Below are 27139 nucleotides of genomic sequence, written 5' to 3'. Positions count from 1 at the left end.
GTAAAGCTGGGTTGGAGTTGGTAGTGGGAGGGTTGGGTGGTAAAGCTGGCTTGGAGATGGGTAGTTGGAGGGTGGGATGGTAAAGTTGGCTGGGAGTTGGGTAGTGGGAGGGTGGGGCAGTAAAGCTGGCTTGGAGTTGGGTAGTGGGAGGGTGGGGTTGTAAGGCTGGCTTGGAGTTGGGTAGTGGGAGGGTGGGGCAGTAAAGGTGGCTTGGTGTTGGTAGTGGGAGGGTGGGGTGGTAATGCTGGCTTGGAGTTGGGTAGTGGGAGGGTGGGGTGGTAAAGTTGGCTGGGAGTTGGGTAGTGGGTGGGTGGGGTGGTAAGGTTGGCATGGAGTTGTGCAGTGGGAGGGTGGGTTGGTAAGGTTGGCATGGAGTTGTGTAGTGGGAGGGTGGGGTGGTAAAGCTGGCTTGGAGTTGGGTAGTGGGAGGGTGGGGTGGTAAAGCTGGCTTGGAGTTATTTAGTGAGAGGGTGGGGTGGTAAGATTGGCTTGGAGTTAGTTAGTGAGAGGGTGGGGTGATACAGCTGGCTTGGAGTTGGGTAGTTGTAGGGTGTGGTGGTGAGGTTGGCTTGGAGTTGGTTAGTGGGAGGGTGGGGTGGTAAAGCTGGATTGGAGTTGGGTAGTGGGAGGTTGGGGTGGTAAAGCTGGCATGGAGTTGGGTAGAGGGAGGGTGGGGTGGTAAAGCTGGCTTGGAGTTGGTAGTGGGAGGGTGGGGTGGTAAAGCTGGCTTGGAGTTGGGTAGTGGGAGGGTGCGGCAGTAAAGCTGGCTTTGTTGGGTGGGAGGGTGGGGCGGTAAAGCTGGCTTGGAGTTGGGTAGTGGGAGGGTGGGGTGGTAAATTTGGCTTGGAGTTGGGTAGTGGGAGGGTGGGGCGGTAAAGCTGGCTTGGAGTTGGGTAGTGGGAGGGTGGGGCGGTAAAGCTGGCTTGGAGTTGGTAGTGGGAGGGTGGGGTGGTAAAGCTGGCTTGGAGTTGGGTAGTGGGAGGGTGGGGCGGTAAAGCTGGCTTTGTTGGGTAGTGGGAGGGTGGGGCGGTAAAGCTGGCTTGGAGTTGGGTAGTGGGAGGGTGGGGTGGTAAATTTGGCTTGGAGTTGGGTAGTGGGAGGGTGGGGCGGTAAAGCTGGCTTGTTGGTAGTGGGAGGGTGGGGTGGTAAAGTTGGCTTGGAGTTGGGTAGTGGGAGGGTGGGGTGGTAAGGTTGGCATGGAGTTGTGTATTGGGAGGGTGGGGTGGTAAAGCTTGGCTTGGATTTGGGTAGTGGGAGGGTGGGGTGGTAAAGCTGGCTTGGCGTTGGTAGTGGGAGGGTTGGGTGGTAAAGCTGGCTTGGAGTTGGGTAGTGGGAGGTTGGGGTGGTAAAGCTGGCATGGAGTTGGGTAGAGGGAGGGTGGGGTGGTAAATCTGGCATGGAGTTGGGTAGAGGGAGGGTGGGGTGGTAAAGCTGGCTTGGAGTTGGTAGTGGGAGGGTGGGGTGGTAAATTTGGCTTGGAGTTGGGTAGTGGGAGGGTGGGGCGGTAAAGCTGGCTTGGAGTTGGGTAGTGGGAGGGTGGAGCGGTAAAGCTGGCTTGGAGTTGGTAGTGGGAGGGTGGGGTGGTAAAGCTGGCTTGGACTTGGGTAGTGGGAGGGTGGGGCGGTAAAGCTGGCTTTGTTGGGTAGTGGGAGGGTGGGGCGGTAAAGCTGGCTTGGAGTTGGGTAGTGGGAGGGTGGGGTGGTAAATTTGGCTTGGATTTGGGTAGTGGGAGGGTGGGGCGGTAAAGCTGGCTTGTTGGTAGTGGGAGGGTGGGGTGGTAAAGTTGGCTTGGAGTTGGGTAGTGGGAGGGTGCGGTGGTAAGGTTGGCATGGAGTTGTGTATTGGGAGGGTGGGGTGGTAAAGCTTGGCTTGGAGTTGGGTAGTGGGAGGGTGGGGTGGTAAAGCTGGCTTGGAGTTGGTAGTGGGAGGGTTGGGTGGTAAAGCTGGCTTGGAGTTGGGTAGTGGGAGGTTGGGGTGGTAAAGCTGGCATGGAGTTGGGTAGAGGGAGGGTGGGGTGGTAAAGCTGGCTTGGAGTTGGTAGTGGGAGGGTGGGGTGGTAAAGCTGGGTTGGAGTTGGTAGTGGGAGGTTTGGGTGGTAAAGCTGGCTTGGAGTTGGGTAGTGGGAGGTTGGGGTGGTAAAGCTGGCATGGAGCTGGGTAGAGGGAGGGTGGGGTGGTAAAGCTGGCTTGGAGTTGGTAGTGGGAAGGTGGGGTGGTAAGGCTAGTTTGGAGTTGGGTAGTGGGAGGGTGGGGTGGTAAAGTTGGCTTGGAGTTGGTAGTGGGAGTGTAGGTGGTAAAGCTGGCTTGGAGTTGGTAGTGGGAGGGTGGGGTGGTAAGGTTGGCATGGAGTTGTGTAGTGGGAGGGTGGGGTGGTAAAGCTGGCTTGGAGTTGGTTAGTGGGAGGGTGGGGTGGTAAAGCTGGCTTGGAGTTGGTAGTGGGAGGGTGGGGTGGTAAGGTTGGCATGGAGTTGTGTAGTGGGAGGGTGGGGTGGTAAAGCTGGCTTGGAGATGGTTAGTGGGAGGGTGGGGTGGTAAAGCTGGCTTGGAGATGGGTAGTGGGAGGGTGGGGTGGTAAGGTTGGCATGGAGTTGTGTATTGGGAGGGTGGGGTGGTAAAGCTTTGCTTGGAGTTGGGTAGTGGGAGGGTGGGGTGGTAAAGCTGGCTTGGAGTTGGTAGTGGGAGGGTTGGCTGGTAAAGCTGGCTTGGAGTTGGGTAGTGGGAGGTTGGGGTGGTAAAGCTGGCATGGAGTTGGGTAGAGGGAGGGTGGGGTGGTAAAGCTGGCTTGGAGTTGGTAGTGGGAGGGTGGGGTGGTAAAGCTGGGTTGGAGTTGGTAGTGGGAGGGTTGGGTGGTAAAGCTGGCTTGGAGATGGGTAGTGGGAGGGTGGGGTGGTAAAGATGGCTTGGAGTTGGGTAGTTGGAGGGTGGGATGGTAAAGTTGGCTGGGAGTTGGGTAGTGGGAGGGTGGGGCAGTAAAGCTGGCTTGGAGTTGGGTAGTGGGAGGGTGGGGTTGTAAGGCTGGCTTGGAGTTGGGTAGTGGGAGGGTGGGGCAGTAAAGGTGGCTTGGTGTTGGTAGTGGGAGGGTGGGGTGGTAAAGTTGGCTGGGAGTTGGGTAGTGGGTGGGTGGGGTGGTAAGGTTGGCATGGAGTTGTGTAGTGGGAGGGTGGGTTGGTAAGGTTGGCATGGAGTTGTGTAGTGGGAGGGTGGGGTGGTAAAGCTGGCTTGGAGTTGGGTAGTGGGAGGGTGGGGTGGTAAAGCTGGCTTGGAGTTATTTAGTGAGAGGGTGGGGTGGTAAGATTGGCTTGGAGTTAGTGAGAGGGTGGGGTGATAAAGCTGGCTTGGAGTTGGGTAGTTGTAGGGTGTGGTGGTGAGGTTGGCTTGGAGTTGGTTAGTGGGAGGGTGGGGTGGTAAAGCTGGATTGGAGTTGGGTAGTGGGAGGTTGGGGTGGTAAAGCTGGCATGGAGTTGGGTAGAGGGAGGGTGGGGTGGTAAAGCTGGCTTGGAGTTGGTAGTGGGAGGGTGGGGTGGTAAAGCTGGCTTGGAGTTGGGTAGTGGGAGGGTGCGGCGGTAAAGCTGGCTTTGTTGGGTGGGAGGGTGGGGCGGTAAAACTGGCTTGGAGTTGGGTAGTGGGAGGGTGGGGTGGTAAATTTGGCTTGGAGTTGGGTAGTGGGAGGGTGGGGCGGTAAAGCTGGCTTGGAGTTGGGTAGTGGGAGGGTGGGGCGGTAAAGCTGGCTTGGAGTTGGTAGTGGGAGGGTGGGGTGGTAAAGCTGGCTTGGAGTTGGGTAGTGGGAGGGTGGGGCGGTAAAGCTGGCTTTGTTGGGTAGTGGGAGGGTGGGGCGGTAAAGCTGGCTTGGAGTTGGGTAGTGGGAGGGTGGGGTGGTAAATTTGGCTTGGAGTTGGGTAGTGGGAGGGTGGGGCGGTAAAGCTGGCTTGTTGGTAGTGGGAGGGTGGGGTGGTAAAGTTGGCTTGGAGTTGGGTAGTGGGAGGGTGGGGTGGTAAGGTTGGCATGGAGTTGTGTATTGGGAGGGTGGGGTGGTAAAGCTTGGCTTGGAGTTGGGTAGTGGGAGGGTGGGGTGGTAAAGCTGGCTTGGCGTTGGTAGTGGGAGGGTTGGGTGGTAAAGCTGGCTTGGAGTTGGGTAGTGGGAGGTTGGGGTGGTAAAGCTGGCATGGAGTTGGGTAGAGGGAGGGTGGGGTGGTAAATCTGGCATGGAGTTCGGTAGAGGGAGGGTGGGGTGGTAAAGCTGGCTTGGAGTTGGTAGTGGGAGGGTGGGGTGGTAAATTTGGCTTGGAGTTGGGTAGTGGGAGGGTGGGGCGGTAAAGCTGGCTTGGAGTTGGGTAGTGGGAGGGTGGAGCGGTAAAGCTGGCTTGGAGTTGGTAGTGGGAGGGTGGGGTGGTAAAGCTGGCTTGGACGGGTAGTGGGAGGGTGGGGCGGTAAAGCTGGCTTTGTTGGGTAGTGGGAGGGTGGGGCGGTAAAACTGGCTTGGAGTCGGGTAGTGGGAGGGTGGGGTGGTAAATTTGGCTTGGATTTGGGTAGTGGGAGGGTGGGGCGGTAAAGCTGGCTTGTTGGTAGTGGGAGGGTGGGGTGGTAAAGTTGGCTTGGAGTTGGGTAGTGGGAGGGTGCGGTGGTAAGGTTGGCATGGAGTTGTGTATTGGGAGGGTGGGGTGGTAAAGCTTGGCTTGGAGTTGGGTAGTGGGAGGGTGGGGTGGTAAAGCTGGCTTGGAGTTGGTAGTGGGAGGGTTGGGTGGTAAAGCTGGCTTGGAGTTGGGTAGTGGGAGGTTGGGGTGGTAAAGCTGGCATGGAGTTGGGTAGAGGGAGGGTGGGGTGGTAAAGCTGGCTTGGAGTTGGTAGTGGGAGGGTGGGGTGGTAAAGCTGGGTTGGAGTTGGTAGTGGGAGGGTTGGGTGGTAAAGCTGGCTTGGAGTTGGGTAGTGGGAGGTTGGGGTGGTAAAGCTGGCATGGAGCTGGGTAGAGGGAGGGTGGGGTGGTAAAGCTGGCTTGGAGTTGGTAGTTGGAGGGTGGGGTGGTAAGGCTAGTTTGGAGTTGGGTAGTGGGAGGGTGGGGTGGTAAAGTTGGCTTGGAGTTGGTAGTGGGAGTGTAGGTGGTAAAGCTGGCTTGGAGTTGGTAGTGGGAGGGTGGGGTGGTAAGGTTGGCATGGAGTTGTGTAGTGGGAGGTTGGGGTGGTAAAGCTGGCTTGGAGTTGGTTAGTGGGAGGGTGGGGTGGTAAAGCTGGCTTGGAGTTGGTAGTGGGAGGGTGGGGTGGTAAGGTTGGCATGGAGTTGTGTAGTGGGAGGGTGGGGTGGTAAAGCTGGCTTGGAGTTGGTTAGTGGGAGGGTGGGGTGGTAAAGCTGGCTTGGAGATGGGTAGTGGGAGGGTGGGGTGGTAAGGTTGGCATGGAGTTGTGTATTGTGAGGGTGGGGTGGTAAAGCTTGGCTTGGAGTTGGGTAGTGGGAGGGTGGGGTGGTAAAGCTGGCTTGGAGTTGGTAGTGGGAGGGTTGGCTGGTAAAGCTGGCTTGGAGTTGGGTAGTGGGAGGTTGGGGTGGTAAAGCTGGCATGGAGTTGGGTAGAGGGAGGGTGGGGTGGTAAAGCTGGCTTGGAGTTGGTAGTGGGAGGGTGGGGTGGTAAAGCTGGGTTGGAGTTGGTAGTGGGAGGGTTGGGTGGTAAAGCTGGCTTGGAGATGGGTAGTGGGAGGGTGGGGTGGTAAAGCTGGCTTGGAGTTGGGTAGTTGGAGGGTGGGATGGTAAAGTTGGCTGGGAGTTGGGTAGTGGGAGGGTGGGGCAGTAAAGCTGGCTTGGAGTTGGGTAGTGGGAGGGTGGGGTTGTAAGGCTGGCTTGGAGTTGGGTAGTGGGAGGGTGGGGCAGTAAAGGTGGCTTGGTGTTGGTAGTGGGAGGGTGGGGTGGTAATGCTGGCTTGGAGTTGGGTAGTGGGAGGGTGGGGTGGTAAAGTTGGCTGGGAGTTGGGTAGTGGGTGGTTGGGATGGTAAGGTTGGCATGGAGTTGTGTAGTGGGAGGGTGGGTTGGTAAGGTTGGCATGGAGTTGTGTAGTGGGAGGGTGGGGTGGTAAAGCTGGTTTGGAGTTGGGTAGTGGGAGGGTGGGGTGGTAAAGCTGGCTTGGAGTTATTTAGTGAGAGGGTGGGGTGGTAAGATTGGCTTGGAGTTAGTTAGTGAGAGGGTGGGGTGATAAAGCTGGCTTGGAGTTGGGTAGTTGGAGGGTGTGGTGGTGAGGTTGGCTTGGAGTTGGTTAGTGGGAGGGTGGGGTGGTAAAGCTGGATTGGAGTTGGGTAGTGGGAGGTTGGGGTGGTAAAGCTGGCTTGGAGTTGGTAGTGGGAGGGTGGGGTGGTAAGGCTAGTTTGGAGTTGGGTAGTGGGAGGGTGGGGTGGTAAAGTTGGCTTGGAGTTGGTAGTGGGAGGGTAGGTGGTAAAGCTGGCTTGGAGTTGGTAGTGGGAGGGTTGGTTGGTAAGGTTGGCATGGAGTTGTGTAGTGGGAGGGTGGGGTGGTAAAGCTGGCTTGGAGTTGGGTAGTGGGAGGGTGGGGTGGTAAAGCTGGCTTGGAGTTATTTAGTGAGAGGGTGGGGTGGTAAGATTGGCTTGGAGTTAGTTAGTGAGAGGGTGGGGTGATAAAGCTGGCTTGGAGTTGGGTAGTTGGAGGGTGTGGTGGTGAGGTTGGCTTGGAGTTGGTTAGTGGGAGGGTGGGGTGGTAAAGCTGGATTGGAGTTGGGTAGAGGGAGGGTGGGGTGGTAAAGCTGGCTTGGAGTTGGTAGTGGGAGGGTGGGGTGGTAAGGCTAGTTTGGAGTTGGGTAGTGGGAGGGTGGGGTGGTAAAGTTGGCTTGGAGTTGGTAGTGGGAGGGTAGGTGGTAAAGCTGGCTTGGAGTTGGTAGTGGGAGGGTGGGTTGGTAAGGTTGGCATGGAGTTGTGTAGTGGGAGGGTGGGGTGGTAAAGCTGGCTTGGAGTTGGTTAGTGGGAGGGTGGGGTGGTAAAGCTGGCTTGGAGTTGGTAGTGGGAGGGTGGGGTGGTAAGGTTGGCATGGAGTTGTGTAGTGGGAGGCTGGGGTGGTAAAGCTGGCTTGGAGTTGGTTAGTGGGAGGGTGGGGTGGTAAAGCAGGCTTGGAGATGGGTAGTGGGAGGGTGGGGTGGTAAAGCTGGCTTGGAGATGGGGAGTGGGAGGGTGGAGTGGTAAAGCTGGCTTGGAGTTGGGTAGTTGGAGGGTGGGATGGTAAAGTTGTCTGGGAGTTGGGTAGTGGGAGAGTGGGGCAGTAAAGCTGGCTTGGAGTTGGGTAGTGGGAGGGTGGGGTTGTAAGGCTGGCTTGGAGTTGGATAGTGGGAGGGTGGGGTGGTAAAGCTGGCTTGGAGTTGGGTAGTGGGAGGGTGGGGTGGTAAAGCTGGCTTCGAGTTGGGTAGTGTGAGGGTGGGGGTGGTAAGGCTGGCATGGAGTTGTGTAGTGGGAGGGTGGGGTGGTAAAGCTGGCTGGGAGTTGGGTAATGGGAGGTTGGGGTGGTAAAGCTGGCTTGGAGTTGGTAGTGGGAGGGTGGGATGGTAAAGCTGGCTTGGAGTTGGGTAGTGGGAGGGAGGGGTGGTAAAGCTGGCTGGGAGTTGGGTAGTGGGAGGGTGGGGTGGTAAGATTGGCTTGGAGTTGGGTAGTGGGAGGGTGGGGTGGTAAAGTTCGCTTGGAGTTGGGTAGTGGGAGGGTGAGGCGGTAAAGCTGGCTTGGAGTTGGATAGTGGGAGTGTGGGGCGGTAAAGATGACTTGGAGTTGGGTAGTGGGAGGGTGGGGCGGTAAAGCTGGCTTGGAGTTGGTAGTGGGAGGGTGGGGTGGTAAAGCTGGCTTGGAGTTGGGTAGTGGGAGGGTGGGGCGGTAAAGCCGGCTTCGTTGGGTAGTGGGAGGGTGGGGCGGTAAAGATGGCTTGGAGTTGGGTAGTGGGAGGGTGGGGTAGTAAATTTGGCTAGGAGTTGGGTAGTGGGAGGGTGGGGCGGTAAAGCTGGCTTGGAGTTGGGTAGTGGGAGGGTGGGGCGGTAAAGCTGGCTTGGAGTTGGTAGTGGGAGGGTGGGGTGGTAAAGCTGGCTTGGAGTTGGGTAGTGGGAGGGTGGGGCGGTAAAGCTGGCTTTGTTGGGTAGTGGGAGGGAGGGGCGGTAAAGCTGGCTTGGAGTTGGGGAGTGGGAGGTTGGGGTGGTAAATTTGGCTTGGAGTTGGGTAGTGGGAGGGTGGGGCGGTAAAGCTGGCTTGTTGGTAGTGGGAGGGTGGGGTGGTAAAGTTGGCTTGGAGTTGGGTAGTGGGAGGGTGGGGTGGTAAGGTTGGCATGGAGTTGTGTATTGGGAGGGTGGGGTGGTAAAGCTGGGCTTGGAGTTGGGTAGTGTGAGGGTGGGGTGGTAAAGCTGGCTTGGAGTTGGTAGTGGGAGGGTTGGGTGGTAAAGCTGGCTTGGAGTTGGGTAGTGGGAGGTTGGGGTGGTAAAGCTGGCATGGAGTTGGGTAGAGGGAGGGTGGGTTGGTAAAGCTGGCTTGGAGTTGGTAGTGGGAGGGTGGGGTGGTAAAGCTGGCATGGAGTTGGGTAGAGGGAGGGTGGGGTGGTAAAGCTGGCTTGGAGTTGGTAGTGGGAGTGTGGGGCGGTAAAGCTGGCTTGGAGTTGGGTAGTGGGAGGGTGGGGTGGTAAATTTGGCTTGCAGTTGGGTAGTGTAAGGGTGGGGCGGTAAAGCTGGCTTGGAGTTGGGTAGTGGGTGGGTGGGGCGGTAAAGCTGGCTTGGAGTTGGTAGTGGAAGGGTGGGGTGGTAAAGCTGGCTTGGAGTTGGGTAGAGGGAGGGTGGGGTGGTAAAGCTGGCTTGGAGTTGGTAGTGGGAGGGTGGGGTGGTAAAGCTGGGTTGGAGTTGGTAGTGGGAGGGTTGGGTGGTAAAGCTGGCTTGGAGATGGGTAGTGGGAGGGTGGGGTGGTAAAGCTGGCTTGGAGTTGGGTAGTTGGAGGGTGGGATGGTAAAGTTGGCTGGGAGTTGGGCAGTGGGAGGGTTGGGCAGTAAAGCTGGCTTAGAGTTGGGTAGTGGGAGGGTGGGGTTGTAAGGCTGGCTTGGAGTTGGGTAGTGGGAGGGTGGGGCAGTAAAGGTGGCTTGGTGTTGGTAGTGGGAGGGTGGGGTGGTAATGCTGGCTTGGAGTTGGGTAGTGGGAGGGTGGGGTGGTAAAGTTGGCTGGGAGTTGGGTAGTAGGTGGGTGGGGTGGTAAGGTTGGCATGGAGTTGTGTAGTGGGAGGGTGGGTTGGTAAGGTTGGCATGGAGTTGTGTAGTGGGAGGGTGGGGTGGTAACGCTGGCTTGGAGTTGGGTAGTGGTAGGGTGGGGTGGTAAAGCTGGCTTGGTGTTATTTAGTGAGAGGGTGGGGTGGTAAGATTGGCTTGGAGTTAGTTAGTGAGAGGGTGGGGTGGTAAAGCTAGCTTGGAGTTGGTTAGTGGGAGGGTGGGGTGGTAAAGCTGGCTTGGAGTTGGTAGTGGGAGGGTGGGGTGGTAAGGCTGGCTTGGAGTTGGGTAGTGGGAGGGTGGAGTGGTAAGGTTGGCTTGGAGTTGGTTAGTGGGAGAGAGGGGTTGTAAGATTGGCTTGGAGTTGGGTAGAGGGAGGGTGGGGTGGTAAAGCTGGCTTGGAGATGGGGAGTGGGAGGGTGGGGTGGTAAAGCTGGCTTGGAGTTGGGTAGTTGGAGGGTGGGATAGTAAAGTTGGCTGGGAGTTGGGTAGTGGGAGAGTGGGGCAGTAAAGCTGGCTTGGAGTTGGTTAGTGGGAGGGTGGGTTTGTAAGGCTGGCTTGGAGTTGGATAGTGGGAGGGTGGGGTGGTAAAGCTGGCTTGGAGTTGGGTAGTGGGAGGGTGAGGTGGTAAAGCTGGCTTGGAGTTGGGTAGTGGGAGGGTGGGGTGGTAAATTTGGCTTGGATTTGGGTAGTGGGAGTGTGGGGCGGTAAAGCTGGCTTGTTGGTAGTGGGAGGGTGGGGTGGTAAAGTTGGCTTGGAGTTGGGTAGTGGGAGGGTGCGGTGGTAAGGTTGGCATGGAGTTGTGTATTGGGAGGGTGGGGTGGTAAAGCTTGGCTTGGAGTTGGGTAGTGGGAGGGTGGGGTGGTAATGCTGGCTTGGAGTTGGTAGTGGGAGGGTTGGGTGGTAAAGCTGGCTTGGAGTTGGGTAGTGGGAGGTTGGGGTGGTAAAGCTGGCATGGAGCTGGGTAGAGGGAGGGTGGGGTGGTAAAGCTGGCTTGGAGTTGGTAGTGGGAGGGTGGGGTGGTAAGGCTAGTTTGGAGTTGGGTAGTGGGAGGGTGGGGTGGTAAAGTTGGCTTGGAGTTGGTAGTGGGAGTGTAGGTGGTAAAGCTGGCTTGGAGTTGGTAGTGGGAGGGTGGGGTGGTAAGGTTGGCATGGAGTTGTGTAGTGGGAGGTTGGGGTGGTAAAGCTGGCTTGGAGTTGGTTAGTGGGAGGGTGGGGTGGTAAAGCTGGCTTGGAGTTGGTAGTGGGAGGGTGGGGTGGTAAGGTTGGCATGGAGTTGTGTAGTGGGAGGGTGGGGTGGTAAAGCTGGCTTGGAGTTGGTTAGTGGGAGGGTGGGGTGGTAAAGCTGGCTTGGAGATGGGTAGTGGGAGGGTGGGGTGGTAAGGTTGGCATGGAGTTGTGTATTGTGAGGGTGGGGTGGTAAAGCTTGGCTTGGAGTTGGGTAGTGGGAGGGTGGGGTGGTAAAGCTGGCTTGGAGTTGGTAGTGGGAGGGTTGGCTGGTAAAGCTGGCTTGGAGTTGGGTAGTGGGAGGTTGGGGTGGTAAAGCTGGCATGGAGTTGGGTAGAGGGAGGGTGGGGTGGTAAAGCTGGTTTGGAGTTGGTAGTGGGAGGGTGGGGTGGTAAAGCTGGGTTGGAGTTGGTAGTGGGAGGGTTGGGTGGTAAAGCTGGCTTGGAGATGGGTAGTGGGAGGGTGGGGTGGTAAAGCTGGCTTGGAGTTGGGTAGTTGGAGGGTGGGATGGTAAAGTTGGCTGGGAGTTGGGTAGTTTGAGGGTGGGGCAGTAAAGCTGGCTTGGAGTTGGGTAGTGGGAGGGTGGGGTTGTAAGGCTGGCTTGGAGTTGGGTAGTGGGAGGGTGGGGCAGTAAAGGTGGCTTGGTGTTGGTAGTGGGAGGGTGGGGTGGTAATGCTGGCTTGGAGTTGGGTAGTGGGAGGGTGGGGTGGTAAAGTTGGCTGGGAGTTGGGTAGTGGGTGGTTGGGATGGTAAGGTTGGCATGGAGTTGTGTAGTGGGAGGGTGGGTTGGTAAGGTTGGCATGGAGTTGTGTAGTGGGAGGGTGGGGTGGTAAAGCTGGCTTGGAGTTGGGTAGTGGGAGGGTGGGGTGGTAAAGCTGGCTTGGAGTTATTTAGTGAGAGGGTGGGGTGGTAAGATTGGCTTGGAGTTAGTTAGTGAGAGGGTGGGGTGATAAAGCTGGCTTGGAGTTGGGTAGTTGGAGGGTGTGGTGGTGAGGTTGGCTTGGAGTTGGTTAGTGGGAGGGTGGGGTGGTAAAGCTGGATTGGAGTTGGGTAGTGGGAGGTTGGGGTGGTAAAGCTGGCTTGGAGTTGGTAGTGGGAGGGTGGGGTGGTAAGGCTAGTTTGGAGTTGGGTAGTGGGAGGGTGGGGTGGTAAAGTTGGCTTGGAGTTGGTAGTGGGAGGGTAGGTGGTAAAGCTGGCTTGGAGTTGGTAGTGGGAGGGTGGGTTGGTAAGGTTGGCATGGAGTTGTGTAGTGGGAGGGTGGGGTGGTAAAGCTGGCTTGGAGTTGGGTAGTGGGAGGGTGGGGTGGTAAAGCTGGCTTGGAGTTATTTAGTGAGAGGGTGGGGTGGTAAGATTGGCTTGGAGTTAGTTAGTGAGAGGGTGGGGTGATAAAGCTGGCTTGGAGTTGGGTAGTTGGAGGGTGTGGTGGTGAGGTTGGCTTGAAGTTGGTTAGTGGGAGGGTGGGGTGGTAAAGCTGGATTGGAGTTGGGTAGAGGGAGGGTGGGGTGGTAAAGCTGGCTTGGAGTTGGTAGTGGGAGGGTGGGGTGGTAAGGCTAGTTTGGAGTTGGGTAGTGGGAGGGTGGGGTGGTAAAGTTGGCTTGGAGTTGGTAGTGGGAGGGTAGGTGGTAAAGCTGGCTTGGAGTTGGTAGTGGGAGGGTGGGTTGGTAAGGTTGGCATGGAGTTGTGTAGTGGGAGGGTGGGGTGGTAAAGCTGGCTTGGAGTTGGTTAGTGGGAGGGTGGGGTGGTAAAGCTGGCTTGGAGTTGGTAGTGGGAGGGTGGGGTGGTAAGGTTGGCATGGAGTTGTGTAGTGGGAGGCTGGGGTGGTAAAGCTGGCTTGGAGTTGGTTAGTGGGAGGGTGGGGTGGTAAAGCTGGCTTGGAGTTGGTAGTGGGAGGGTGGGGTGGTAAGGTTGGCATGGAGTTGTGTAGTGGGAGGCTGGGGTGGTAAAGCTGGCTTGGAGTTGGTTAGTGGGAGGGTGGGGTGGTAAAGCAGGCTTGGAGATGGGTAGTGGGAGGGTGGGGTGGTAAAGCTGGCTTGGAGATGGGGAGTGGGAGGGTGGAGTGGTAAAGCTGGCTTGGAGTTGGGTAGTTGGAGGGTGGGATGGTAAAGTTGTCTGGGAGTTGGGTAGTGGGAGAGTGGGGCAGTAAAGCTGGCTTGGAGTTGGGTAGTGGGAGGGTGGGGTTGTAAGGCTGGCTTGGAGTTGGATAGTGGGAGGGTGGGGTGGTAAAGCTGGCTTGGAGTTGGGTAGTGGGAGGGTGGGGTGGTAAAGCTGGCTTCGAGTTGGGTAGTGTGAGGGTGGGGGTGGTAAGGCTGGCATGGAGTTGTGTAGTGGGAGGGTGGGGTGGTAAAGCTGGCTGGGAGTTGGGTAATGGGAGGTTGGGGTGGTAAAGCTGGCTTGGAGTTGGTAGTGGGAGGGTGGGATGGTAAAGCTGGCTTGGAGTTGGGTAGTGGGAGGGAGGGGTGGTAAAGCTGGCTGGGAGTTGGGTAGTGGGAGGGTGGGGTGGTAAGATTGGCTTGGAGTTGGGTAGTGGGAGGGTGGGGTGGTAAAGTTCGCTTGGAGTTGGGTAGTGGGAGGGTGAGGCGGTAAAGCTGGCTTGGAGTTGGATAGTGGGAGTGTGGGGCGGTAAAGATGACTTGGAGTTGGGTAGTGGGAGGGTGGGGCGGTAAAGCTGGCTTGGAGTTGGTAGTGGGAGGGTGGGGTGGTAAAGCTGGCTTGGAGTTGGGTAGTGGGAGGGTGGGGCGGTAAAGCCGGCTTCGTTGGGTAGTGGGAGGGTGGGGCGGTAAAGATGGCTTGGAGTTGGGTAGTGGGAGGGTGGGGTAGTAAATTTGGCTAGGAGTTGGGTAGTGGGAGGGTGGGGCGGTAAAGCTGGCTTGGAGTTGGGTAGTGGGAGGGTGGGGCGGTAAAGCTGGCTTGGAGTTGGTAGTGGGAGGGTGGGGTGGTAAAGCTGGCTTGGAGTTGGGTAGTGGGAGGGTGGGGCGGTAAAGCTGGCTTTGTTGGGTAGTGGGAGGGAGGGGCGGTAAAGCTGGCTTGGAGTTGGGGAGTGGGAGGTTGGGGTGGTAAATTTGGCTTGGAGTTGGGTAGTGGGAGGGTGGGGCGGTAAAGCTGGCTTGTTGGTAGTGGGAGGGTGGGGTGGTAAAGTTGGCTTGGAGTTGGGTAGTGGGAGGGTGGGGTGGTAAGGTTGGCATGGAGTTGTGTATTGGGAGGGTGGGGTGGTAAAGCTGGGCTTGGAGTTGGGTAGTGTGAGGGTGGGGTGGTAAAGCTGGCTTGGAGTTGGTAGTGGGAGGGTTGGGTGGTAAAGCTGGCTTGGAGTTGGGTAGTGGGAGGTTGGGGTGGTAAAGCTGGCATGGAGTTGGGTAGAGGGAGGGTGGGTTGGTAAAGCTGGCTTGGAGTTGGTAGTGGGAGGGTGGGGTGGTAAAGCTGGCATGGAGTTGGGTAGAGGGAGGGTGGGGTGGTAAAGCTGGCTTGGAGTTGGTAGTGGGAGTGTGGGGCGGTAAAGCTGGCTTGGAGTTGGGTAGTGGGAGGGTGGGGTGGTAAATTTGGCTTGCAGTTGGGTAGTGTAAGGGTGGGGCGGTAAAGCTGGCTTGGAGTTGGGTAGTGGGTGGGTGGGGCGGTAAAGCTGGCTTGGAGTTGGTAGTGGAAGGGTGGGGTGGTAAAGCTGGCTTGGAGTTGGGTAGAGGGAGGGTGGGGTGGTAAAGCTGGCTTGGAGTTGGTAGTGGGAGGGTGGGGTGGTAAAGCTGGGTTGGAGTTGGTAGTGGGAGGGTTGGGTGGTAAAGCTGGCTTGGAGATGGGTAGTGGGAGGGTGGGGTGGTAAAGCTGGCTTGGAGTTGGGTAGTTGGAGGGTGGGATGGTAAAGTTGGCTGGGAGTTGGGCAGTGGGAGGGTTGGGCAGTAAAGCTGGCTTAGAGTTGGGTAGTGGGAGGGTGGGGTTGTAAGGCTGGCTTGGAGTTGGGTAGTGGGAGGGTGGGGCAGTAAAGGTGGCTTGGTGTTGGTAGTGGGAGGGTGGGGTGGTAATGCTGGCTTGGAGTTGGGTAGTGGGAGGGTGGGGTGGTAAAGTTGGCTGGGAGTTGGGTAGTAGGTGGGTGGGGTGGTAAGGTTGGCATGGAGTTGTGTAGTGGGAGGGTGGGTTGGTAAGGTTGGCATGGAGTTGTGTAGTGGGAGGGTGGGGTGGTAACGCTGGCTTGGAGTTGGGTAGTGGTAGGGTGGGGTGGTAAAGCTGGCTTGGTGTTATTTAGTGAGAGGGTGGGGTGGTAAGATTGGCTTGGAGTTAGTTAGTGAGAGGGTGGGGTGGTAAAGCTAGCTTGGAGTTGGTTAGTGGGAGGGTGGGGTGGTAAAGCTGGCTTGGAGTTGGTAGTGGGAGGGTGGGGTGGTAAGGCTGGCTTGGAGTTGGGTAGTGGGAGGGTGGAGTGGTAAGGTTGGCTTGGAGTTGGTTAGTGGGAGAGAGGGGTTGTAAGATTGGCTTGGAGTTGGGTAGAGGGAGGGTGGGGTGGTAAAGCTGGCTTGGAGATGGGGAGTGGGAGGGTGGGGTGGTAAAGCTGGCTTGGAGTTGGGTAGTTGGAGGGTGGGATAGTAAAGTTGGCTGGGAGTTGGGTAGTGGGAGAGTGGGGCAGTAAAGCTGGCTTGGAGTTGGTTAGTGGGAGGGTGGGTTTGTAAGGCTGGCTTGGAGTTGGATAGTGGGAGGGTGGGGTGGTAAAGCTGGCTTGGAGTTGGGTAGTGGGAGGGTGAGGTGGTAAAGCTGGCTTGGAGTTGGGTAGTGGGAGGGTGGGGTGGTAAATTTGGCTTGGATTTGGGTAGTGGGAGTGTGGGGCGGTAAAGCTGGCTTGTTGGTAGTGGGAGGGTGGGGTGGTAAAGTTGGCTTGGAGTTGGGTAGTGGGAGGGTGCGGTGGTAAGGTTGGCATGGAGTTGTGTATTGGGAGGGTGGGGTGGTAAAGCTTGGCTTGGAGTTGGGTAGTGGGAGGGTGGGGTGGTAATGCTGGCTTGGAGTTGGTAGTGGGAGGGTTGGGTGGTAAAGCTGGCTTGGAGTTGGGTAGTGGGAGGTTGGGGTGGTAAAGCTGGCATGGAGCTGGGTAGAGGGAGGGTGGGGTGGTAAAGCTGGCTTGGAGTTGGTAGTGGGAGGGTGGGGTGGTAAGGCTAGTTTGGAGTTGGGTAGTGGGAGGGTGGGGTGGTAAAGTTGGCTTGGAGTTGGTAGTGGGAGTGTAGGTGGTAAAGCTGGCTTGGAGTTGGTAGTGGGAGGGTGGGGTGGTAAGGTTGGCATGGAGTTGTGTAGTGGGAGGTTGGGGTGGTAAAGCTGGCTTGGAGTTGGTTAGTGGGAGGGTGGGGTGGTAAAGCTGGCTTGGAGTTGGTAGTGGGAGGGTGGGGTGGTAAGGTTGGCATGGAGTTGTGTAGTGGGAGGGTGGGGTGGTAAAGCTGGCTTGGAGTTGGTTAGTGGGAGGGTGGGGTGGTAAAGCTGGCTTGGAGATGGGTAGTGGGAGGGTGGGGTGGTAAGGTTGGCATGGAGTTGTGTATTGTGAGGGTGGGGTGGTAAAGCTTGGCTTGGAGTTGGGTAGTGGGAGGGTGGGGTGGTAAAGCTGGCTTGGAGTTGGTAGTGGGAGGGTTGGCTGGTAAAGCTGGCTTGGAGTTGGGTAGTGGGAGGTTGGGGTGGTAAAGCTGGCATGGAGTTGGGTAGAGGGAGGGTGGGGTGGTAAAGCTGGTTTGGAGTTGGTAGTGGGAGGGTGGGGTGGTAAAGCTGGGTTGGAGTTGGTAGTGGGAGGGTTGGGTGGTAAAGCTGGCTTGGAGATGGGTAGTGGGAGGGTGGGGTGGTAAAGCTGGCTTGGAGTTGGGTAGTTGGAGGGTGGGATGGTAAAGTTGGCTGGGAGTTGGGTAGTTTGAGGGTGGGGCAGTAAAGCTGGCTTGGAGTTGGGTAGTGGGAGGGTGGGGTTGTAAGGCTGGCTTGGAGTTGGGTAGTGGGAGGGTGGGGCAGTAAAGGTGGCTTGGTGTTGGTAGTGGGAGGGTGGGGTGGTAATGCTGGCTTGGAGTTGGGTAGTGGGAGGGTGGGGTGGTAAAGTTGGCTGGGAGTTGGGTAGTGGGTGGTTGGGATGGTAAGGTTGGCATGGAGTTGTGTAGTGGGAGGGTGGGTTGGTAAGGTTGGCATGGAGTTGTGTAGTGGGAGGGTGGGGTGGTAAAGCTGGCTTGGAGTTGGGTAGTGGGAGGGTGGGGTGGTAAAGCTGGCTTGGAGTTATTTAGTGAGAGGGTGGGGTGGTAAGATTGGCTTGGAGTTAGTTAGTGAGAGGGTGGGGTGATAAAGCTGGCTTGGAGTTGGGTAGTTGGAGGGTGTGGTGGTGAGGTTGGCTTGGAGTTGGTTAGTGGGAGGGTGGGGTGGTAAAGCTGGATTGGAGTTGGGTAGTGGGAGGTTGGGGTGGTAAAGCTGGCTTGGAGTTGGTAGTGGGAGGGTGGGGTGGTAAGGCTAGTTTGGAGTTGGGTAGTGGGAGGGTGGGGTGGTAAAGTTGGCTTGGAGTTGGTAGTGGGAGGGTAGGTGGTAAAGCTGGCTTGGAGTTGGTAGTGGGAGGGTGGGTTGGTAAGGTTGGCATGGAGTTGTGTAGTGGGAGGGTGGGGTGGTAAAGCTGGCTTGGAGTTGGGTAGTGGGAGGGTGGGGTGGTAAAGCTGGCTTGGAGTTATTTAGTGAGAGGGTGGGGTGGTAAGATTGGCTTGGAGTTAGTTAGTGAGAGGGTGGGGTGATAAAGCTGGCTTGGAGTTGGGTAGTTGGAGGGTGTGGTGGTGAGGTTGGCTTGAAGTTGGTTAGTGGGAGGGTGGGGTGGTAAAGCTGGATTGGAGTTGGGTAGAGGGAGGGTGGGGTGGTAAAGCTGGCTTGGAGTTGGTAGTGGGAGGGTGGGGTGGTAAGGCTAGTTTGGAGTTGGGTAGTGGGAGGGTGGGGTGGTAAAGTTGGCTTGGAGTTGGTAGTGGGAGGGTAGGTGGTAAAGCTGGCTTGGAGTTGGTAGTGGGAGGGTGGGTTGGTAAGGTTGGCATGGAGTTGTGTAGTGGGAGGGTGGGGTGGTAAAGCTGGCTTGGAGTTGGTTAGTGGGAGGGTGGGGTGGTAAAGCTGGCTTGGAGTTGGTAGTGGGAGGGTGGGGGTGGTAAGGTTGGCATGGAGTTGTGTAGTGGGAGGCTGGGGTGGTAAAGCTGGCTTGGAGTTGGTTAGTGGGAGGGTGGGGTGGTAAAGCCGGCTTGGAGATGGGTAGTGGGAGGGTGGGGTGGTAAAGCTGGCTTGGAGATGGGGAGTGGGAGGGTGGAGTGGTAAAGCTGGCTTGGAGTTGGGTAGTTGGAGGGTGGGATGGTAAAGTTGTCTGGGAGTTGGGTAGTGGGAGAGTGGGGCAGTAAAGCTGGCTTGGAGTTGGGTAGTGGGAGGGTGGGGTTGTAAGGCTGGCTTGGAGTTGGATAGTGGGAGGGTGGGGTGGTAAAGCTGGCTTGGAGTTGGGTAGTGGGAGGGTGGGGTGGTAAAGCTGGCTTCGAGTTGGGTAGTGTGAGGGTGGGGGTGGTAAGGCTGGCATGGAGTTGTGTAGTGGGAGGGTGGGGTGGTAAAGCTGGCTGGGAGTTGGGTAATGGGAGGTTGGGGTGGTAAAGCTGGCTTGGAGATGGTAGTGGGAGGGTGGGATGGTAAAGCTGGCTTGGAGTTGGGTAGTGGGAGGGAGGGGTGGTAAAGCTGGCTGGGAGTTGGGTAGTGGGAGGGTGGGGTGGTAAGATTGGCTTGGAGTTGGGTAGTGGGAGGGAGGGGTGGTAAAGCTGGCTTGTTGGTAGTGGGAGGTTGGGGTGGTAAATTTGGCTTGGAGTTGGGTAGTGGGAGGGTGGGGCGGTAAAGCTGGCTTGTTGGTAGTGGGAGGGTGGGGTGGTAAAGTTGGCTTGGAGTTGGGTAGTGGGAGGGTGGGGTGGTAAGGTTGGCATGGAGTTGTGTATTGGGAGGGTGGGGTGGTAAAGCTGGGCTTGGAGTTGGGTAGTGTGAGGGTGGGGTGGTAAAGCTGGCTTGGAGTTGGTAGTGGGAGGGTTGGGTGGTAAAGCTGGCTTGGAGTTGGGTAGTGGGAGGTTGGGGTGGTAAAGCTGGCATGGAGTTGGGTAGAGGGAGGGTGGGTTGGTAAAGCTGGCTTGGAGTTGGTAGTGGGAGGGTGGGGTGGTAAAGCTGGCATGGAGTTGGGTAGAGGGAGGGTGGGGTGGTAAAGCTGGCTTGGAGTTGGTAGTGGGAGTGTGGGGCGGTAAAGCTGGCTTGGAGTTGGGTAGTGGGAGGGTGGGGTGGTAAATTTGGCTTGCAGTTGGGTAGTGTAAGGGTGGGGCGGTAAAGCTGGCTTGGAGTTGGGTAGTGGGTGGGTGGGGCGGTAAAGCTGGCTTGGAGTTGGTAGTGGAAGGGTGGGGTGGTAAAGCTGGCTTGGAGTTGGGTAGAGGGAGGGTGGGGTGGTAAAGCTGGCTTGGAGTTGGTAGTGGGAGGGTGGGGTGGTAAAGCTGGGTTGGAGTTGGTAGTGGGAGGGTTGGGTGGTAAAGCTGGCTTGGAGATGGGTAGTGGGAGGGTGGGGTGGTAAAGCTGGCTTGGAGTTGGGTAGTTGGAGGGTGGGATGGTAAAGTTGGCTGGGAGTTGGGCAGTGGGAGGGTTGGGCAGTAAAGCTGGCTTAGAGTTGGGTAGTGGGAGGGTGGGGTTGTAAGGCTGGCTTGGAGTTGGGTAGTGGGAGGGTGGGGCAGTAAAGGTGGCTTGGTGTTGGTAGTGGGAGGGTGGGGTGGTAATGCTGGCTTGGAGTTGGGTAGTGGGAGGGTGGGGTGGTAAAGTTGGCTGGGAGTTGGGTAGTAGGTGGGTGGGGTGGTAAGGTTGGCATGGAGTTGTGTAGTGGGAGGGTGGGTTGGTAAGGTTGGCATGGAGTTGTGTAGTGGGAGGGTGGGGTGGTAAGGCTGGCTTGGAGTTGGGTAGTGGTAGGGTGGGGTGGTAAAGCTGGCTTGGTGTTATTTAGTGAGAGGGTGGGGTGGTAAGATTGGCTTGGAGTTAGTTAGTGAGAGGGTGGGGTGGTAAAGCTGGCTTGGAGTTGGTTAGTGGGAGGGTGGGGTGGTAAAGCTGGCTTGGAGTTGGTAGTGGGAGGGTGGGGTGGTAAGGCTGGCTTGGAGTTGGGTAGTGGGAGGGTGGAGTGGTAAGGTTGGCTTGGAGTTAGTTAGTGGGAGAGAGGGGTTGTAAGATTGGCTTGGAGTTGGGTAGAGGGAGGGTGGGGTGGTAAAGCTGGCTTGGAGATGGGGAGTGGGAGGGTGGGGTGGTAAAGCTGGCTTGGAGTTGGGTAGTTGGAGGGTGGGATAGTAAAGTTGGCTGGGAGTTGGGTAGTGGGAGAGTGGGGCAGTAAAGCTGGCTTGGAGTTGGTTAGTGGGAGGGTGGGGTTGTAAGGCTGGCTTGGAGTTGGATAGTGGGAGGGTGGGGTGGTAAAGCTGGCTTGGAGTTGGGTAGTGGGAGGGTGGGGTGGTAAAGCTGGCTTGGAGTTGGGTAGTGGGAGGGTGGGGTGGTAAATTTGGCTTGGATTTGGGTAGTGGGAGGGTGGGGCGGTAAAGCTGGCTTGTTGGTAGTGGGAGGGTGGGGTGGTAAAGTTGGCTTGGAGTTGGGTAGTGGGAGGGTGCGGTGGTAAGGTTGGCATGGAGTTGTGTATTGGGAGGGTGGGGTGGTAAAGCTTGGCTTGGAGTTGGGTAGTGGGAGGGTGGGGTGGTAATGCTGGCTTGGAGTTGGTAGTGGGAGGGTTGGGTGGTAAAGCTGGCTTGGAGTTGGGTAGTGGGAGGTTGGGGTGGTAAAGCTGGCATGGAGCTGGGTAGAGGGAGGGTGGGGTGGTAAAGCTGGCTTGGAGTTGGTAGTGGGAGGGTGGGGTGGTAAGGCTAGTTTGGAGTTGGGTAGTGGGAGGGTGGGGTGGTAAAGTTGGCTTGGAGTTGGTAGTGGGAGTGTAGGTGGTAAAGCTGGCTTGGAGTTGGTAGTGGGAGGCTGGGGTGGTAAGGTTGGCATGGAGTTGTGTAGTGGGAGGTTAGGGTGGTAAAGCTGGCTTGGAGTTGGTTAGTGGGAGGGTGGGGTGGTAAAGCTGGCTTGGAGTTGGTAGTGGGAGGGTGGGGTGGTAAGGTTGGCATGGAGTTGTGTAGTGGGAGGGTGGGGTGGTAAAGCTGGCTTGGAGTTGGTTAGTGGGAGGGTGGGGTGGTAAAGCTGGCTTGGAGATGGGTAGTGGGAGGGTGGGGTGGTAAGGTTGGCATGGAGTTGTGTATTGTGAGGGTGGGGTGGTAAAGCTTGGCTTGGAGTTGGGTAGTGGGAGGGTGGGGTGGTAAAGCTGGCTTGGAGTTGGTAGTGGGAGGGTTGGCTGGTAAAGCTGGCTTGCAGTTGGGTAGTGGGAGGTTGGGGTGGTAAAGCTGGCATGGAGTTGGGTAGAGGGAGGGTGGGGTGGTAAAGCTGGTTTGGAGTTGGTAGTGGGAGGGTGGGGTGGTAAAGCTGGGTTGGAGTTGGTAGTGGGAGGGTTGGGTGGTAAAGCTGGCTTGGAGATGGGTAGTGGAGGGGTGGGGTGGTAAAGCTGGCTTGGAGTTGGGTAGTTGGAGGGTGGGATGGTAAAGTTGGCTGGAGTTGGGTAGTGGGAGGGTGGGGCAGTAAAGCTGGCTTGGAGTTGGGTAGTGGGAGGGTGGGGTTGTAAGGCTGGCTTGGAGTTGGGTAGTGGGAGGGTGGGGCAGTAAAGGTGGCTTGGTGTTGGTAGTGGGAGGGTGGGGTGGTAATGCTGGCTTGGAGTTGGGTAGTGGGAGGGTGGGGTGGTAAAGTTGGCTGGGAGTTGGGTAGTGGGTGGTTGGGATGGTAAGGTTGGCATGGAGTTGTGTAGTGGGAGGGTGGGTTGGTAAGGTTGGCATGGAGTTGTGTAGTGGGAGGGTGGGGTGGTAAAGCTGGCTTGGAGTTGGGTAGTGGGAGGGTGGGGTGGTAAAGCTGGCTTGGAGTTATTTAGTGAGAGGGTGGGGTGGTAAGATTGGCTTGGAGTTAGTTAGTGGGAGGGTGGGGTGATAAAGCTGGCTTGGAGTTGGGTAGTTGGAGGGTGTGTTGGTGAGGTTGGCTTGGAGTTGGTTAGTGGGAGGGTGGGGTGGTAAAGCTGGATTGGAGTTGGGTAGTGGGAGGTTGGGGTGGTAAAGCTGGCTTGGAGTTGTAGTGGGAGGGTGGGGTGGTAAGGCTAGTTTGGAGTTGGGTAGTGGGAGGGTGGGGTGGTAAAGTTGGCTTGGAGTTGGTAGTGGGAGGGTAGGTGGTAAAGCTGGCTTGGAGTTGGTAGTGGGAGGGTGGGTTGGTAAGGTTGGCATGGAGTTGTGTAGTGGGAGGGTGGGGTGGTAAAGCTGGCTTGGAGTTGGGTAGTGGGAGGGTGGGGTGGTAAAGCTGGCTTGGAGTTATTTAGTGAGAGGGTGGGGTGGTAAGATTGGCTTGGAGTTAGTTAGTGAGAGGGTGGGGTGATAAAGCTGGCTTGGAGTTGGGTAGTTGGAGGGTGTGGTGGTGAGGTTGGCTTGAAGTTGGTTAGTGGGAGGGTGGGGTGGTAAAGCTGGATTGGAGTTGGGTAGAGGGAGGGTGGGGTGGTAAAGCTGGCTTGGAGTTGGTAGTGGGAGGGTGGGGTGGTAAGGCTAGTTTGGAGTTGGGTAGTGGGAGGGTGGGGTGGTAAAGTTGGCTTGGAGTTGGTAGTGGGATGGTAGGTGGTAAAGCTGGCTTGGAGTTGGTAGTGGGAGGGTGGGTTGGTAAGGTTGGCATGGAGTTGTGTAGTGGGAGGGTGGGGTGGTAAAGCTGGCTTGGAGTTGGTTAGTGGGAGGGTGGGGTGGTAAAGCTGGCTTGGAGTTGGTAGTGGGAGGGTGGGGTGGTAAGGTTGGCATGGAGTTGTGTAGTGGGAGGCTGGGGTGGTAAAGCTGGCTTGGAGTTGGTTAGTGGGAGGGGTGGGGTGGTAAAGCAGGCTTGGAGATGGGTAGTGGGAGGGTGGGGTGGTAAAGCTGGCTTGGAGATGGGGAGTGGGAGGGTGGAGTGGTAAAGCTGGCTTGGAGTTGGGTAGTTGGAGGGTGGGATGGTAAAGTTGTCTGGGAGTTGGGTAGTGGGAGAGTGGGGCAGTAAAGCTGGCTTGGAGTTGGGTAGTGGGAGGGTGGGGTTGTAAGGCTGGCTTGGAGTTGGATAGTGGAGGGTGGGGTGGTAAAGCTGGCTTGGAGTTGGGTAGTGGGAGGGTGGGGTGGTAAAGCTGGCTTCGAGTTGGGTAGTGTGAGGGTGGGGGTGGTAAGGCTGGCATGGAGTTGTGTAGTGGGAGGGTGGGGTGGTAAAGCTGGCTGGGAGTTGGGTAATGGGAGGTTGGGGTGGTAAAGCTGGCTTGGAGTTGGTAGTGGGAGGGTGGGATGGTAAAGCTGGCTTGGAGTTGGGTAGTGGGAGGGAGGGGTGGTAAAGCTGGCTGGGAGTTGGGTAGTGGGAGGGTGGGGTGGTAAGATTGGCTTGGAGTTGGGTAGTGGGAGGGTGGGGTGGTAAAGTTGGCTTGGAGTTGGGTAGTGGGAGGGTGAGGCGGTAAAGCTGGCTTGGAGTTGGATAGTGGGAGTGTGGGGCGGTAAAGATGACTTGGAGTTGGGTAGTGGGAGGGTGGGGCGGTAAAGCTGGCTTGGAGTTGGTAGTGGGAGGGTGGGGTGGTAAAGCTGGCTTGGAGTTGGGTAGTGGGAGGGTGGGGCGGTAAAGCCGGCTTTGTTGGGTAGTGGGAGGGTGGGGCGGTAAAGATGGCTTGGAGTTGGGTAGTGGGAGGGTGGGGTGGTAAATTTGGCTAGGAGTTGGGTAGTGGGAGGGTGGGGCGGTAAAGCTGGCTTGGAGTTGGGTAGTGGGAGGGTGGGGCGGTAAAGCTGGCTTGGAGTTGGTAGTGGGAGGGTGGGGTGGTAAAGCTGGCTTGGAGTTGGGTAGTGGGAGGGTGGGGCGGTAAAGCTGGCTTTGTTGGGTAGTGGGAGGGAGGGGCGGTAAAGCTGGCTTGGAGTTGGGGAGTGGGAGGTTGGGGTGGTAAATTTGGCTTGGAGTTGGGTAGTGGGAGGGTGGGGCGGTAAAGCTGGCTTGTTGGTAGTGGGAGGGTGGGGTGGTAAAGTTGGCTTGGAGTTGGGTAGTGGGAGGGTGGGGTGGTAAGGTTGGCATGGAGTTGTGTATTGGGAGGGTGGGGTGGTAAAGCTGGGCTTGGAGTTGGGTAGTGGGAGGGTGGGGTGGTAAAGCTGGCTTGGAGTTGGTAGTGGGAGGGTTGGGTGGTAAAGCTGGCTTGGAGTTGGGTAGTGGGAGGTTGGGGTGGTAAAGCTGGCATGGAGTTGGGTAGAGGGAGGGTGGGGTGGTAAAGCTGGCTTGGAGTTGGTAGTGGGAGGGTGGGGTGGTAAAGCTGGCATGGAGTTGGGTAGAGGGAGGGTGGGGTGGTAAAGCTGGCTTGGAGTTGGTAGTGGGAGTGTGGGGCGGTAAAGCTGGCTTGGAGTTGGGTAGTGGGAGGGTGGGGTGGTAAATTTGGCTTGCAGTTGGGTAGTGTAAGGGTGGGGCGGTAAAGCTGGCTTGGAGTTGGGTAGTGGGTGGGTGGGGCGGTAAAGCTGGCTTGGAGTTGGTAGTGGAAGGGTGGGGTGGTAAAGCTGGCTTGGAGTTGGGTAGAGGGAGGGTGGGGTGGTAAAGCTGGCTTGGAGTTGGTAGTGGGAGGGTGGGGTGGTAAAGCTGGTTTGGAGTTGGTAGTGGGAGGGTTGGGTGGTAATGCTGGCTTGGAGTTGGGTAGTGGGAGGGTGGGGTGGTAACGTTGGCTGGGAGTTGGGTAGTAGGTGGGTGGGGTGGTAAGGTTGGCATGGAGTTGTGTAGTGGGAGGGTGGGTTGGTAAGGTTGGCATGGAGTTGTGTAGTGGGAGGGTGGGGTGGTAAGGCTGGCTTGGAGTTGGGTAGTGGTAGGGTGGGGTGGTAAAGCTGGCTTGGTGTTATTTAGTGAGAGGGTGGGGTGGTAAGATTGGCTTGGAGTTAGTTAGTGAGAGGGTGGGGTGATAAAGCTGGCTTGGAGTTGGGTAGTTGGAGGGTGTGGTGGTGAGGTTGGCTTGGAGTTGGTAAGTGGGAGGGTGGGGTGGTAAAGCTGGATTGGAGTTGGGTAGTGGGAGGTTGGGGTGGTAAAGCTGGCATGGAGTTGGGTAGACGGAGGGTGGGTGGTAAAGCTGGCTTGGAGTTGGTAGTGGGAGGGTGGGGTGGTAAGGCTAGTATGGAGTTGGGTAGTAGGAGGGTGGGGTGGTAAAGTTGGCTTGGAGTTGGTAGTGGGAGGGTAGGTGGTAAAGCTGGCTTGGAGTTGGTAGTGGGAGGGTGGGTTGGTAAGGTTGGCATGGAGTTGTGTAGTGGGAGGGTGGGGTGGTAAAGCTGGCTTGGAGTTGGTTAGTGGGAGGGTGGGGTGGTAAAGCTGGCTTGGAGTTGGTAGTGGAGGGTGGGGTGGTAAGGTTGGCATGGAGTTGTGTAGTGGGAGGCTGGGGTGGTAAAGCTGGCTTGGAGTTGGTTAGTGGGAGGGTGGGGTGGTAAAGCAGGCTTGGAGATGGGTAGTGGGAGGGTGGGGTGGTAAAGCTGGCTTGGAGATGGGGAGTGGGAGGGTGGAGTGGTAAAGCTGGCTTGGAGTTGGGTAGTTGGAGGGTGGGATGGTAAAGTTGTCTGGGAGTTGGGTAGTGGGAGAGTGGGGCAGTAAAGCTGGCTTGGAGTTGGGTAGTGGGAGGGTGGGGTTGTAAGGCTGGCTTGGAGTTGGATAGTGGGAGGGTGGGGTGGTAAAGCTGGCTTGGAGTTGGGTAGTGGGAGGGTGGGGTGGTAAAGCTGGCTTCGAGTTGGGTAGTGTGAGGGTGGGGGTGGTAAGGCTGGCATGGAGTTGTGTAGTGGGAGGGTGGGGTGGTAAAGCTGGCTGGGAGTTGGGTAATGGGAGGTTGGGGTGGTAAAGCAGGCTTGGAGTTGGTAGTGGGAGGGTGGGATGGTAAAGCTGGCTTGGAGTTGGGTAGTGGGAGGGAGGGGTGGTAAAGCTGGCTGGGAGTTGGGTAGTGGGAGGGTGGGGTGGTAAGATTGGCTTGGAGTTGGGTAGTGGGAGGGTGGGGTGGTAAAGTTGGCTTGGAGTTGGGTAGTGGGAGGGTGAGGCGGTAAAGCTGGCTTGGAGTTGGATAGTGGGAGTGTGGGGCGGTAAAGATGACTTGGAGTTGGGTAGTGGGAGAGTGGGGCGGTAAAGCTGGCTTGGAGTTGGTAGTGGGAGGGTGGGGTGTTAAAGCTGGCTTGGAGTTGGGTAGTGGGAGGGTGGGGCGGTAAAGCCGGCTTTGTTGGGTAGTGGAAGGGTGGGGCGGTAAAGATGGCTTGGAGTTGGGTAGTGGGAGGGTGGGGTGGTAAATTTGGCTAGGAGTTGGGTAGTGGGAGGGTGGGGCGGTAAAGCTGGCTTGGAGTTGGGTAGTGGGAGGGTGGGGCGGTAAAGCTGGCTTGGAGTTGGTAGTGGGAGGGTGGGGTGGTAAAGCTGGCTTGGAGTTGGGTAGTGGGAGGGTGGGGCGGTAAAGCTGGCTTTGTTGGGTAGTGGAGGGAGGGGCGGTAAAGCTGGCTTGGAGTTGGGGAGTGGGAGGTTGGGGTGGTAAATTTGGCTTGGAGTTGGGTAGTGGGAGGGTGGGGCGGTAAAGCTGGCTTGTTGGTAGTGGGAGGGTGGGGTGGTAAAGTTGGCTTGGAGTTGGGTAGTGGGAGGGTGGGGTGGTAAGGTTGGCATGGAGTTGTGTATTGGGAGGGTGGGGTGGTAAAGCTGGGCTTGGAGTTGGGTAGTGGGAGGGTGGGGTGGTAAAGCTGGCTTGGAGTTGGTAGTGGGAGGGTTGGGTGGTAAAGCTGGCTTGGAGTTGGGTAGTGGGAGGTTGGGGTGGTAAAGCTGGCATGGAGTTGGGTAGAGGGAGGGTGGGGTGGTAAAGCTGGCTTGGAGTTGGTAGTGGGAGGGTGGGGTGGTAAAGCTGGCATGGAGTTGGGTAGAGGGAGGGTGGGGTGGTAAAGCTGGCTTGGAGTTGGTAGTGGGAGTGGGGGCGGTAAAGCTGGCTTGGAGTTGGGTAGTGGGAGGGTGGGGTGGTAAATTTGGCTTGCAGTTGGGTAGTGTAAGGGTGGGGCGGTAAAGCTGGCTTGGAGTTGGGTAGTGGGTGGGTGGGGCGGTAAAGCTGGCTTGGAGTTGGTAGTGGAAGGGTGGGGTGGTAAAGCTGGCTTGGAGTTGGGTAGAGGGAGGGTGGGGTGGTAAAGCTGGCTTGGAGTTGGTAGTGGGAGGGTGGGGTGGTAAAGCTGGTTTGGAGTTGGTAGTGGGAGGGTTGGGTGGTAATGCTGGCTTGGAGTTGGGTAGTGGGAGGGTGGGGTGGTAAAGTTGGCTGGGAGTTGGGTAGTAGGTGGGTGGGGTGGTAAGGTTGGCATGGAGTTGTGTAGTGGGAGGGTGGGTTGGTAAGGTTGGCATGGAGTTGTGTAGTGGGAGGGTGGGGTGGTAAGGCTGGCTTGGAGTTGGGTAGTGGTAGGGTGGGGTGGTAAAGCTGGCTTGGTGTTATTTAGTGAGAGGGTGGGGTGGTAAGATTGGCTTGGAGTTAGTTAGTGAGAGGGTGGGGTGATAAAGCTGGCTTGGAGTTGGGTAGTTGGAGGGTGTGGTGGTGAGGTTGGCTTGGAGTTGGTAAGTGGGAGGGTGGGGTGGTAAAGCTGGATTGGAGTTGGGTAGTGGAGGTTGGGGTGGTAAAGCTGGCATGGAGTTGGGTAGACGGAGGGTGGGGTGGTAAAGCTGGCT

General features: G+C 57.6%; 1 protein-coding gene across 1 annotated transcript in view; it reads right to left on the bottom strand.

The window, feature by feature from the left end:
• The window catches only part of hpse2 (heparanase 2), a 461866-nt gene that overhangs the window by 146623 nt on the left and 288104 nt on the right, over window positions 1-27139 (bottom strand). The window lies entirely within an intron of this gene.

This window comes from Hypanus sabinus, chromosome 22 (assembly GCF_030144855.1).
Source record: "Hypanus sabinus isolate sHypSab1 chromosome 22, sHypSab1.hap1, whole genome shotgun sequence".
Lineage (NCBI taxonomy): Eukaryota > Metazoa > Chordata > Chondrichthyes > Myliobatiformes > Dasyatidae > Hypanus > Hypanus sabinus.
This window is presented reverse-complemented; position numbering and strand designations above follow the sequence as displayed.